Source organism: Malaclemys terrapin, chromosome 11, assembly GCF_027887155.1.
Source record: "Malaclemys terrapin pileata isolate rMalTer1 chromosome 11, rMalTer1.hap1, whole genome shotgun sequence".
NCBI lineage: Eukaryota > Metazoa > Chordata > Testudines > Emydidae > Malaclemys > Malaclemys terrapin.
The window spans coordinates 60879355-60894435 of record NC_071515.1 but is presented as its reverse complement, the minus strand read 5'-3'; the positions used below and the strand labels follow the sequence as shown (position 1 = coordinate 60894435).

The window sequence follows — 15081 nt, the reverse complement described above, 5'->3', positions numbered from 1 at the left end:
ATGCACACAAGTGTTTCCATTAAGCATGAAAATACTTGTATTTTTTGTCATTCTATAAGAAAATTATCCCAGGCATTGTTTTACTTAACAATTGTAGATGTCTTTCAGATACTTTCTGAAAAAAATACCCATATTCTGCAGAGATTTGAATATCACCTCAAGAAAGAGTCAAGTACATAGGATTTAAGGGATGCAATTCTAACTATTGACAAAGAATAAACCATTTATTGTAGCATCTACATGGATCTCATTAATGCTGCCAACAAAAATGCATTTTCTAAGTAGTTCCGAATGACTTTATTAAATTTAGATGTAGAGTATTCTAAACTTTCATTAGTTATGGCTTAATTGAAAAAGATGAGAATTTTCATTTTTTGATCAAACAAAATTGTGTTTCAAGAACTTGACAATTACTGGTAATTATTGTGCAAACTGATATTTTCATGAGGTTTTTGAAGAGGCTAAAATTGAGTCTTATTAATAAATGAAAAAGAGTAACATTCAACTGTATATGGATTTAGCAGTAGAGTCTCTTCTAAGTAGGACTTTCAGAAGCACAAAAACCTGGTCAGTATGCAATTTTGAAAAATGTGCCCTGTTTTTGATCTGTGCATTTGGCTGGGGAAGTACTTAATGAACACATATTTATTCCTGTTATTGTATATATCACAAAGGCTCTCCAAGTTCCTACACTGAATGCTAACTTAACCGACAGAATATGATGAACAATGCTGTTGAAAGATTTCTAAGGAATAACATCACCTTATGAGCATGGAGACCCAAACCCCCAGGTGCTGAGTACCCTTCAGTCTCTTGGATTTGAATGGCAGTTTAGAGTGCTCAGCACCTCAAAAGGGGCTCTCACCATCTAGTAGGACACAGGCCTTTCAAAAGATGTAGGCATCTAGATAAAGTGGCTAGATTTCTGTAAGTGCTAGCAGCTCCCATTGTGTTGAATCTGTTGGGTGTTGAGAAGTCCTGAAAATGTGGGCCTTAATCCATAAAAGGTTTAAAAATGTCTCAGAGTAGGTCGAATCTGTTCCTTAATCTACATTCAGTAGTCTCAGAAGAAGCATCTGTGGCAGTCTGGGAATATCTATTCAAATGATTCCTTCACTATCTAAGAAGCATGATCTTTGCTGCAACTATCCAATTGTCTCATTGCAGCAAGCTGCCCTGTGTCTAAAGTATTAGCTGGGGACGAATCCTATTGCTATTCAAGTCAGAGGGAAAACTCCTATTGGCTTCAGTAGGGGAGGACCAGACCCATAATATCAATCCATGATAAAATATTGGAATAAGCAATATCCTTAATAAATTCTGTGACTGTCAGAAAGACAATGTGATACTGCTGGTGTATGATCTGGAAGTTATATAACTATAACTACAGAGAGGCAGGAGAGTACACACAACAACCGCTTTCTCAGATAACCACCCTTTGACAAACTTGCACCAATACACATAAAATTTTCAGAAAAAAAATGCAGTTAACTTTCAGGCAGCTCAGTTACTTCCCACTTTAAAAGAAGTTACTATAAAAGAACATAATAGGGTAGTTCAAAAAAACTGAAATGTTCCAAAATTTGGAAATTTGCAATTCATTATCAGTAAATTAAAGATGGACACCAAACCAAATGCAATTGAGGAAATCCAGATTTGGATTCAAATTTGTACGCTAAATTCTTATCTGGCTCTTTTAAAAAGGGCCAAACCTCAAGAATACCGAGAAAGTCCTTATCCAGATCAGGATCCACATTTATTGCTATAATTGCAATGAATTTAATTCTCATTACTATAATTTATATATTTAATAATGCCAGAATAACTGTTAAATATAGCACTTGAAGTTTGTTGCTTTAGCATTATAAAATTAATGAGTTAAAGTTTGGAAAGTGTTGTAAACATGTAATATCCTACATAAGGCTATGTAGCTGTCTTATTTGTATTAAGGGCCAGATCCTGCAAACACTTACAAGCCATAATGTTTGCTGCCTTAAGTAGTTATATTGAAGTCAGAAGTAAGTAGTACACCCAGCAGTGTTTGTGAGAATCAGGCTCTTGTTTTGAGTATAATGTTCCTAAAACATGAATCTCTGGAGGGGAAGGGGGGTCTTCTATGTCTCATTTTCCTGTGGCTAAGAGCTGGTGTCAGACAGGATTTATATTTGTGGGAATTTGTTCATAGATAAAACAAACATCAGTAAGTCAGGACTTTAGTAGTTAGAGAAGCAATAGATATGCATTAGAAAATCCATCAGAGAAATCAATTATAATTTGAGTTTGTGTAGTGGAGAGAGAATGTAAATTTTCTGTCTGTATAAACCAGGTATTAGTAGAGTAATTATCTGGTGGGCAGAAAACATAGACTTCATGGATAGTCTTGCAGGTGAGTAAAATAAAGTAAATAGTCCTTATGTTCCTGTAACATCCATTGAAGTACCATTCGTTTCTGGAGAGTGAAGTCTGAAAGATTGTGCCCCATAGTATAAAGTACATACATTGCTCATCAGTCCTGAGCTGTCAAGTTTATAAAGATGATGAAGAAACTCAATCAAGCTAAATACTTACATATAGGATATATTTAGCATATCCAGTTCAGGTATGTCTGCACTACAATTAAATACCCGCGACAGGCCCATGTCAGCTGACTCAGACTCCTGGGGCTCAGGCTATAGGCTGTTTAATTGCAGTGTAGATGTTCAGGCTTGGGCTAGAGCCTGGGCTCTGGGCTGCTCTCCCCATCAAATATTTTCATCAAAATTCATATATTCATTTTTACATAATTTGCATTCCCTCAGTGTCTCTGTGAAATCTGTAACATTTTCATTTTCAGAAATATATGAATCCTTGGTATACACTATATCCAGGTGAGAAGTTCCTAACCACAGAACTGTTGCACAGGGTTTTCTCAACCTGAAACTACACTAACTTCTATTCTCCTATCTCCAGGATTTTTCAGGAAATAAAGTGATGGGGGACACAGCTTCTCTGTCAGATAAATGATTGGTACAAACAAGAGTGTTTTTTCCTCTAAAATCTTTTTTATTGAGTCTAAAGCACACATCTAAAATAACAATAGTCTAGAGCAACCCTGATATAGTTACCCAAAATCTGAGGTGCTGTTGAGTGGTCAGTGGCAGGTTTCTGGTGGCCAGCCTTCCTCCTAGCCACCTGAGAGTTGGATCTTGGCCTCCTAGCTCATAGAAAAACATCTTCAAACTTCTCCAAATTACACATTCTGACTAATTTTTATAGGTTGCTGAAAACTAAGCTAATAACTCATAGTAAACCCTTGCACTCTAACAATTTTCCTAATATCAGCAAGCAACTCCTAGTCATAATATCAGCAAAAACTCATAATCATGAACACCCAGATCCAAGCTCAGCCATCCACACTTCTGCCCATTCTCATGATTCTTCCAATTTTAGTTTCCATTCTTATCAGCAAAACTGCAGCTGCAGTTATTTTGTATGCTTATACAAAGCTCAAATTATTTCTAACTATGTGTTGTTCTCTCTTCCAGTTAATGGTGGCTGAGTGCACAAAATGGCTCTGATATAGTCACTTCAATTTCTCTAGTAACAGAACCAGATTTCAAATATGGGATACATGAACCAATTTTGACTATACCTGGTTGTCTACACCTCTTCCCACACTTTTTGCATTTACCAAATTCACTAGTTGTGTTAGCACCCATTCGTTTTAATGAGAGAGACAGCCAAATCTCCACATACTGCTCTTAAACTTGCCCAATAATATTTTGCAAATATTTTATTGTAGATTTTAAATTATGAAATACAGATTGTTTGTATCTTATAAAGGTTTTCTGAGCCAAGAGAGAAATATTAAATATGAATTATTTGAATGCATGGCCCTAAAATTGTGTGGTTATAGCTGCCTTGCATTATTATATATGCTGTGTTTTGTAATTGAGACCTCGTATCAGGAAATCAGTTTTTAGAATTCATTGAGCAGACTTATCATTTACAGGTGTCACATATACACTGATAACACAACTGGTTGCTTAGTGTTCATTTACATGCTTGACAGATTCCTTTTGCATCTCAGAAATTTAAAAGGAAAGGAATATTCCTCACCAGATGAAATTACAGAGGAATAAAACCAGCCCACAATAAAATTCTAAGATAATAACATTCTGTTTAGAGTGAACTAGGATGAAAGTCACAAATTCTTGTACGGCGTTGCACTGCATTGTGCAAATTATCACTGCTGTTATTGTGGTCTCCCTCCATTAAGTTCCATGGAAGAAATGATGGTTTAGATATTTTTAGTTCCTGCATGACTTCGGTATCTGGACACAGTATGTAGGTACCTAGATTTCACTTCTGAAAGGGCTCCATTTAACAGAATTACCAGGTTAATATATATTACATTTGAAATGTAACAGTAAAAACTATGAGGATAATGAAAGTATTGAAAGTGAATAGCTCATTGATAATACGCTACCTGCCTATTGCTTTTTTCTTTTTAATCATTTTAAATATGTACAATAAAAATGAAGGAAAACTGTTTGATTAACTAATGGGCCTCATCCTGCTCCAACTAAATTCACTTGATTAAAACTCCCCTTAACTAACTTATATGGGAGCCAGAATGGCCTAATACATTAATATTTCATCTCCACCAAACTACCAGCTCCTTTCCTTCTTGGTATCAAAACTACGGCAGCATCAGTTCTCTGTAATCCGCACTCAGCTTTGTAGACAGCCCTCGCTGTAAAGAAGAAGACATTTTCGATCAAAAGGCAATTCCTGCAACTTTTTCTTGTTTTGTTCCCATTTTATGATAAACTGTGAAAAACAAGTTATCTTAATCATATTTAGATTGTTTTAAATCTACTTATCTCTTCACCTAGATAACTGAAGTAGCACAAACCATACCACAGTTGCTAAAGGCAAAAAATAGTTCACTTTTTCCTTTGCCAAAGATTGCACCTACAGTAGTTGCTCATTTAATTTACATTTAGTTCAAGATTTCATCAAGAACATTGTCTGTGATTCACTCTTTAATTGTGGGTTTCCAAGAAAAAGATCTCAGCATCCACAGGACAGAGTGGGTGCACTCTATTGTACTTCAGTGCTCTATTAAAGTAACTCAGGTTTACTTCTGAAAGGTATTTATGGTATTTTCAAAACCTTGAGTCTTCTCTCACATTGGTGAACCGCCACAACTTCAGTGAAGTTATTCCAATGTGAGAGGAAAATCAAGCAACCTTAAGGCCTTATAAAGCTAAGAACTGCTAGAACGTCTATGGATTTTTTTTTGTACTAATCTTGAGAGTAGGGTGGGGAATTTTGAGCTCATAAGTTTTTCATCAGAAGGTGCTGATTCATTGAAACTAAACCTTCCTGTGAAAGGGCCTTTTTAATACAACTTTCATCAGGAAGATTTCCTCAGGTCCAGGGTAGAATTTCAGGTCAAAAGAAGAGAGAAAACCCCATCCCAGCATAGCCTGTAGCCTGGTGCTTAGGCCACTCACCTGGGATATGGGAGGCCCATGAGGAACCTCAGTCTCCCACATCCCAGCTGAGTGCCCTGACTCAAAGCTATTGGGTGCTCTGGGATAGGGGTGTCTCCCTCAATCTCTCCTGCTGGAGCTGGTATAAATAATTAAATATCTGTTAGAGCAGGATCCTGAACCTGAGTCTCCCAATGTCCTGTGAGTGCCCTATAGAGGCTATAGAGTCAATCTTATGCTCTCTGTTGCCCGATGAATATTTCATTGTTTGTACAAACATGAACATCTCCAACAGGAGAGATTGAGGGAGAGAGAGGCAGAGATTAAAACTATAGCACGGTATTTCCTCTGAAGCCTGTCAGGGTGGGTGCATGATGCCTAAGGTGTATGGCTTACAGGTGACGTAAGAAGAAAATATAATTTCAAACCAAGTTTTGAAGACCATCTAAAATGTGCGTGTGTGTTTTTTAAAATAGTTTTATTTACAACACAAGTTAGTATACTGGGGTTTAAAGGTTTTACTAACAGCTATTTGAGATGACCTGCAATATTTTAATGGTACCATCCAAAATTTTTGCCAGTAAAATTTTTACACTTCACCACACCATCATGTATTTTTCTCCATCTTTCTTTCTGGTGTTTATTTTTTAAAACCAAGGTACCAAATTCCCAGTTTAATAAAAGCCAACAGGTTATATACCAAATGTTACACATGCATTCCCACAAGAAGACAGTCATTGTGTACAACCTTGTTACTCTTGAACCTTAAATTTAACACAAGCTTCAGAATCCAATTGCATTTAGCTATTAACAGCTGATATTTGGAGAGTGATTTTTCACACTTTGTAATTAGATAAAGCAATTGAAGAAATACATAAGAACGTGTAGTTCTTGTCATAAGGTCATGGACAAGGTGAAAAGAAAACAGTTTCATTATACAAAATATTGAAAAATGAATTTTACAAGACAATGCCCTTGATGTCATTGTTGAGGAAAGTTTGTGTTTAATAAAAACAGCAGATGCTACAGATCAGATGGCAAAACAGTTTAAGTTATAGAACCCTCTCTTTATTCACTAATAACTTTCTCCCTGGGGACTGTTAGATGTCAGTTCAAAGGTAATTTAAAAATATTTACAAAAATCTAGTTATTCATTCATGAGTTTGGCAAGTCTGAAAACACTGTAAAATATTATTGCCACACATTTTTCAGACAGCTCAAAAGTAGCTGAACTTTGAAGCTTGATGTGTGAATAGTATTCATTTTGGAATAGGCCTCAGCTAAACTTGGAGGGGGAAGAACCACTTAGATAACTGAATTGAAAAATAGCATTGAAGGATAGTTGCCAGACATCTGCTAAGATGCTTTAGGGCAGTGGTTCCCAAACTTTAACAACTTGTGAACCCCTTTCACTAAAATGTCAAGTCTCGCGAACCCCCTCCTAAATGAATGAATATATTCCGGGATTTTCTCCTTTACCTGAGTATAAATTATAAAAGTAGTGATCTTGGAAATATAAAATTTGTTTTTATGACATGCTTATTACACACTATTTATTATTCGTTATTATTCATCATTATAGTATTTTATTACATTATGAAAACGGAAACACTCTTCCAAGATCTCACTTTCCTTTCGTAGCTTGTATCACTTTGAATAAGCCTGTTATATGACAAGGCTCCTATGTTTCATCAAGGAGTATCAGATGTGAAACAGCATGAAGGTATTTAAGAAGACAACTTGAAGAGTTCCTCCTACACAAGCATTCAGGTCTTGAGCAGTCCAGGCAAACAATGCATGTTACAACAAAGCTTAAACTTATTGTTTTTAAAATTATTATGAAGAACACTAGCTGCCTATTTAATTTTAAAAACAAAAAAATATCCACTTCCCTTTCCATTTCTTTATAAGGAGTCTTGAAGTTTAAATCTCAATATGATAGATATGCTTGCTTTGATCTGCTTAGCTCTTAGAAGTCCAGGGGCTCTGGGCTGCTGGCCCTATGGGGCGCCAATGGATAGCTCTGTCCGCCATTAGGGAATTTTTTCCCGAGAACCCCCTGTAACATTTCGTGAACCCCCAGGGTTCACGAACCCCAGTTTAGGAACCACTGCTTTAGGGGGAGTGACCTTTGACCTTCTCCCTGTCCATGAAAGGAAACCAGAATAAAAGATTTGGGAAACTGTGCAGGTCTCTGTCCACAGAACAAGTACAGTATGGGCAGCATCAGAGCAAGCTTCTCTGCATTGCCTCACCAACGTTCTGGTGCCACCACCTTTGGCCTGAGGTGATAGTTCAGTCTCCATCATACTCATATTCAATCCTGGGCCTCCTTGCTGAGATTCCCAACAAAAAGGCCAGCTAGCGTATGTGGTGGGGCTTTCTAAGAGTTGGACTGACCCACAGACTCTCACCCCCAGTTTATTTCACATAAGCCACCTAAGGAAGGGCCTTACTGTAGTTAAAGCATTTCAAATTGGCTGCCAAGTTTGAAATTGGAGAGATGGTGACATAGGGCTGTGGTTTTTAGGTCTTAGTTGTGCTGCATAAGAAATGTGTTTTTTATTTCTTCCTTTAAAGATACTTAGAGCAGTTATAGCTCTTCTATTCCCTTAACTGTAAATGAATACATAAAAAAATAGGGTTATTGTATAGCACTGAGCTGAGAAAACCTAGTTCATAGGCATATGAGTAGAATTTACAAAGGAGGAATCCATAAGCTATATAGATAGATAGATAGATAAACTCAATGAAATAACTAATGCTCTAGTAATACTTTGCACTCCAACAGAACCTTCCATCAAAGGCTTTCAAGATGCTTACACAATACATTGGAGTCCCTACTGAGGCAAGACTTTCAGTGAAGCTAATGAGTATTTGGACTGAGTAAGGACTGGAGATTTGGGACCAGTGTTTGTATAGTACTTTAAAAATGTACAGTGTAATATAAGTACTGGATGGTGATTATAGATTTTTATTGTTACTAAAAGAGACAATTGTTCTGGCCCAGTATAAAGTCTGTGAATGTCCAAATCCCTTGAACAGCTGTGTTCTATTTTTCTTTTTAATTTGTGGCTACTTATATTCTTCATGACTGTTTTAGAATATATGGAGATATACTTATCTCATAGAGCTGGAAGGGACCCTGAAAGGTCATCGAGTCCAGCCCCCTGCCTTCACTAGCAGGACCAAGTACTGATTTTGCCCCAGATCCCTAGGTAGCCCCCTCAAGGATTGAACTCACAACCCTGGGTTTAGCAGGCCAATGCTCAAATTCACTTATATTCTTCATGACAATTTTTCTGCACAGGAACTTTTACCAATTATTCAATACGTTATCCAGTTACATTTTTACTTGTCATTCAACCACAGCATAACACAGAATATGATAATAGGCTAAATTATGTTTAAACAATTGCAGATGCAGCTATTTTATGTCGTATTGTGATTTGAAAAATTGATTCTTTGATTTTTCTTGATTGCACTGCAAACACACCTTCATTTTGAGTACTGGAAGGTAGAGTAGGACAAATAGATCAAAAGAGTAGCTGCTAAGATTATTCTTATTGGTATTACAGTAATGCCTAAAAACCTGCATTATGCTAGATGCTCCACAGACACACATGAAGACACATTTCCTACCCAAAAAAGATAATCTACTTATACTGAAATAAATACAACAAAGGAAGGTAACAAACAATAGGAACTAGTTGGGGAGGGAAGACAATGGCAACAGTAATATCATATGGTTATGTAGGCTTACAATGTGCGTGACATGATGGTTACAAATCATTTAGCAGTTGCTTTTTTAAACAAGTCAATAATACCAGCTATTGCCAAATGTCACACAACCCAGACATGGGTTGACTGATTTTGGTTGACTGTGGGCATTACAGCAGAAATGAATCTTGAGAAAGCAGTGAAAGCTGGACAAGGCGGTAGTCTTACATCTTATTTCCAGGGAGGTGTTCAATGTGTCTGAAAGAAAATGTTGGTACACTTGTGAGAAAAGTGGAGAAATGCACGTTCAAGGTAAAAACAACAAGGAGTCTGGTGGCACCTTAAAGACTAACAGATTTATTTGGGCATAAGCTTTTGTGGGTAAAAACCTCACTTCTTCAGATGCATGTTCAAGGTAGGCATCATTGGCAGAGTGAAGGAGGCAGAGGAGGTGTCAGACAGAAAGTGGCTGAAATAGGGTTTTGGATGGAAGGGGATAGGTCAGGAATGAGAGAGAGATTTGCTAGTCATCAGCCTCAAGCTTTTAGTTGAAGCCATGTGAGAGGCTGCAATTGAACCATACACAAAGGGCAAAGAAAGTGAAAGAGAAGCCATGACAGAGTGCTGTGGAAACTTCCTGGGGAATGCGATAAGAAAGGAGGGGGGGACCCATTGAAAGAGATGCTAAGGAAATGGCTACAACTTGTGCTTTTATATTCTTTCATTGGTGCAGTACAATGTGATACAGTGTGGAATATATGGTCTTTGACGCAGGGATTATCTTTCTGTCCTATGTTTATAGAATGTCTGATACAAAGTGGTCCTGGTCCTTGACTATGGCTTTTGGCACTATGATAATACAAATAAATTAATAATTTGATCGTACTGGAATGAGCTCTGTGTGTGTGTGTGTACATATATACACAGAGCGCATTCCAGTATGATCAAATATATATATATATATATATATGTATATATATATATACACACATACACGCACACACACACACACACAGTTCCTCTTTTTATCCTGGTGTCTTTAAATGTTTTTTGTTTTTTGTTACTAAATTTCATAAGTACTAAGCAAATATTACCATTCTGGATTTTTGTATTGTTTTAACATTTGTCCCATTTAATAATGTTCCTATGTTTCATTTGATGACCCAGAGCTCATTCTAGACCAAACAAACCTACAACTGTAAGATATGACCAATACTCTCACTCTCCCATATAGCTGTGTCTGCTGTAAGTCACAATCAGGTATGGGCTGGCTGATTTGCATGGATTAGTTAATATGCAAATAACAGAGAGGTGGACAGCGGTATTGTGCTATGATCTGGTACAGAGGCTCTTCATTATTATGCAGGAAGGAACATTTTCGTAATCACAAAAGGTGCCTTTGAAAATCTCTCCTAGAATTAGGCTTGGCTGAATTTGATTTTTTTATTTCTTTTTATAATGATGAATAATATTGATGTTTATTTTTAAGTATTTTTTAAACATTATCAATTTACATTTTCACGGTTCCTGGAAATTCTGGGAGGGTGTCAGACAATAATTATTTAATGACAATAGACACGGAGATTCAAAAAGTCAAAGCTTTATAACTGTTAAAACACAAATTTTCAACATCATATGTTAAAATATACAAAGTAAATATCCTTAAATCAAACTCTCAGAAGTTCTTAAGTAACATTTTTCTTACTTTGCCTGGCTGGAAATTGAGGATATGTCTACACAGGGATGAAAACCCCACAGTTGGCTAAGTTCAGCTGACTTGGGTTCACGCGGCTCCACTCTGGGGATCAAAAATTGCTGTGTAGACATGCGATGGTGGGGGATCCCTGAATGTCTACACAGCAGTTTTTAGCTCTGCAGCTTGAGCCCGCAAGCCTGAGTCAGCTGATCTGTGCTGTGCCACAGACCTTTTATTCCAGTGTAGATGTACCTTCAGATTATTATTTGTAAAAATATGTTTTCATTGGTTTGTGTGTATACAGTGAAATAGACATTTACCGACATTTATTAATAAAAATGGAATCCTTCAAAGCTAGAAGTTATGGTACTGTCATAGGAACCAGTTGTTGTAGGCGAGCAGTCACCACTGTTGGAATAGTAGTTTAAAGAACAATGCTATATCAAGTCATACTGTAGCTACTATATGCCTCTTTCCATGGAATGGAACTGTTCAAAGAAATAAACCAAAGAGATAATTTGGCAACAGTTTATTTTCTATATCAGTTAACTAATATTGCTTGAATTGTAATGAGACTCCTGTAAAACTACATGTTTTAATATGCCAAATGAATTATGAGTGTCATTGGATTTTTAATGTTCAGATACTTAGTATCCCATAAAAGTAGCTTCCATTAAATATACAGTATTGCTATTATGGCAATATTGGAGATGTAACTGCCTTTTCTGTTTGAAAAGAAGAAACAGGACCCCTGACATTTTCAGTGAATTAAACAGTGTTTTAAACCTCCTGTGTTCAACAGACTTTAAAATTTCAAAGAGCTGATTTTAAGTCTTTAATGAATAAGCTTCAGGAACTTTAATAAAAAAAAAGGCTACTGTAAATAAATCAGAGCTCATAGATTGGAAATCATTAAAGTAGTAGGTCAATAAGTGCAGTAAAAATACAGTAAAAATGTGTACCAGAAAACAAATTAAAACACTAGATATCAGAAAATAATCAGAGAAGCATAACTGTGGTATATATGGCACCCTATGGATATTTGTTCTGATCATTGTTCTAATGGTACTAAAACTTAAAGATCTGATTCTGTACTATCAGACACCAGTGAAAATAGTGTTTCCATCAAAACTAATGGAATTTAAGTGGTAGGAAAACAATATAAGTGAGAGCAGGAGCTGGCTCTATACATTTGGCAAACAAACAGCACTATCAGAATATGTATCAGAGGAGTAGCCGTGTTAGTCTGAATCTGTAAAAAGCAACAGAGGGTCCTGTGGCACCTTTGAGACTAACAGAAGTATTGGGAGCATAAGCTTTCGTGGGTAAGAACCTCACTTCTTCAGATGCATGGAGTGAAAATTACAGATGCGGGCATTACAGACACAGTATTTATGCCTGCTAATTTTCACTCCATGCATCTGAAGAAGTAGGGTTTTTTACCCATGAAAGCTTATGCCCAAATAAATCTTATCTGTACTACAAGTTTTATTTAAAGCGATAAGTAAAATTACAATTTCCCATGCATTTAGAAATTCTACAAAACCACAAATGACTAATACTGCAGTCATACTCCTGTCCTCAAAGATATTCTAGGATCTTATGGATTTCCCAGTGGGTGATCATCAATAGCGGGGTGGTTCCTGATGGGGTTTCCCTTGGGGTCTTTCCACTTTAACCCAACCAGGGAACTTCTTTTATATTGTTGTTCTGACACTCTTTTGAAATGTAATGAACATTTCAGTAAAAAAGAGAATGTGTCATTCAGTGTCTTGATTATGAGATGAATAAATGAATGGTCATTCACAAAGGGATAATTTACTAATGACCAGATGAAGGGTTGAGTCATGTTTGTGGCAAAACACATTTTCATTGAGCTGGTGTTGACACCCACATGCAGACATTGTACCTGATACTGCTCCCATTGCAGTCCGTGTCCACATGCCCATTGACTTTAATGGGGAGTAGGATTGGGCCCATTGTGCTTTCCAAAAATGGGTGAGTGTGGGGAAAAGATTTGTACAGGCAGGTATAGTTTTCAGAAGCATATAACTAAAAACTTGTGCCAGTAAATTCAGTCAGTTTCTAAAGATCTCTCTTAATATACATTCTATAGGAAAACCCCAATTTAGAAAGAATTCTTATAAAAGCATCCAAACCTTTCACCTAAAATATTCCTAACATTTTCTTCTATGTTTTAAAAAGAAACTTTCAATATTGTGGCTAGGAAATCAGTGACTTACCATTGTTCTCTGCAAAATGTTAGACAATGTGAGTCATTGATGGGTCCCTCCTCCCCTTCCTGCCCAAACATAATTGTGTGGAGTCTGCAATAATCAGCTGTTCATGCATCTCTCTCCGATCATGATATATATTCTTAACTTTTACAGTAAGAACCTGTCAAAGACATAAACTGCTTTCACATTTTTTAAAATCTCTGCAGGCTAAAGCTCAAGCTGGCATGCTCGATAGATGCGAGGTAAAGATGCTCGCTAAGCAATTTTTGACAGCATTATTTATGTTTGGTCAATTTGGCAGGGCTTACAGTGGGTGCCAGTGAAAAAGCTGTCTCCTTCAGTACTATATATGAAGTCTACTCCACTTAAGGTCGTTTGTTTACAGTTACAAAACAAACACAGTCTCAGATTGCTCATTATTGATACTCTCAACCCTCACACTCATACAGTGACCGTTCAGGGGAAAGGGCTTTTGTCCTGCTCTCTCTGAAGTGGCATAGCCTACAGCACAATAATGAGGTACTGTTCATGACCACCATGTCATTTCCAGTCACTTTTAACATTTCCAGTTGCTCATAAGATTTTGATTTTTGAACCAAAGTACTTCATAGAATATTAGGGTTGGAAGAGACCTCAGGAGGTCATCTAGTCCAATCCCCTGCTCAAAGCAGGACCAACACCAACTAAATCATCACAGCCAAGGCTTTGTCAAGCCGGGCCTTAAAAACCTCTAAGGATAGAGATTTCACCACCTCCCTAAGTAACCCATTCCAGGGCTTCACCACCCTCCTAGTGAAATAGTGTTTCCTAATATCCAAACTACATCTCCCCCACTGCAACTTGAGACCATTGCTTCCTCTTCTGTCATCTGCCACCACTGAGACCACTGTAGCTCCATCCTCTTTGGAACCCCCCTTCAGGTAGTTGAAGGCTGCTATCAAATCCCCCCTCACTCTTCTCTTCTCTTCTCTTCTCTTCTCTTCTCTTCTCTTCTCTTCTCTTCTCTTCCGCAGACTAAATAACCCCAGTTCCCTCAGTCTCTCCTCGTAAGTCATATGCCCCAGCCCCCTAATCATTTTCATTGATACTGGCTGCCAACTAGACATCAAGCCATTGATCACACTACCCGTTGAGCCCGACAATCTAGACAGCTTTCTATCCACCGTACAGTCCATTCATCCAATCCATACTTCTTTAACTTGCTGGCAAGAATACTGTGGAAGACCATATCAAAAGCTTTGCTAAAGTCAAGATATATCACATCCACCGCTTTCCCCATATATACAGAGTCAATTATCTCATCATAGAAGGCAAGCAGGTTGGTCAGGCATGACTTGCCCTTGGTGAATTCATGTTGACTGTTCCTGATCACCTTTCTTTCCTCCAAGTGCTTCAAAATGGATCCCTTGAGAACCTGCTCCATGATTTTGCCAGGGACTTCAAACATATCAAAGGTCCTTAACCATGAAGACTAACTCCATGGGAAGCTTGAAGCTTCCAAAGTCATGTTGAATTCTTTGAGTAAAGTATCTTAATTTGAAGGGGTTCCTCCTGCTTCCCCCCAAACTCAAAAACAGTTTAATTTACTTTATAGAAACTTTCCAAAATAATTCACTTTTGGGCTGAAATTAAACCTGAGAAATTTCATCCTCAAAGGAAATTTTAAAGAAAGCTATGAGGGAATGAAAGTCATGATGTAGAGTGGAATGGTTCTTTCAATCTGTGATTGTTTTGCTTGGTTTGGAACTGGTGATAGGACTTACAGTCGGAATTAAACCAAGAGTTCTGCATCTCAGTTTTCAGAGACATTTTAATTTGAATATAAGAGAAAAAAACATCTTGTAGTAAGATCCATTACACACTGGAATAGTATCCTAAGGAAAGTGGTGAAAGCCCAATTGTGAGTCTTTAAAAACTAGACAACTCTACAAAGCACCTGAAACTATAC

At 37.2% G+C, this 15081-nt stretch overlaps 1 protein-coding gene across 1 annotated transcript in view; it reads left to right on the top strand.

The window, feature by feature from the left end:
* THSD7B (thrombospondin type 1 domain containing 7B) overlaps nucleotides 1-15081 on the top strand; it is a 509128-nt gene that overhangs the window by 416614 nt on the left and 77433 nt on the right. The gene's annotated exons all lie outside the window — the stretch shown is intronic.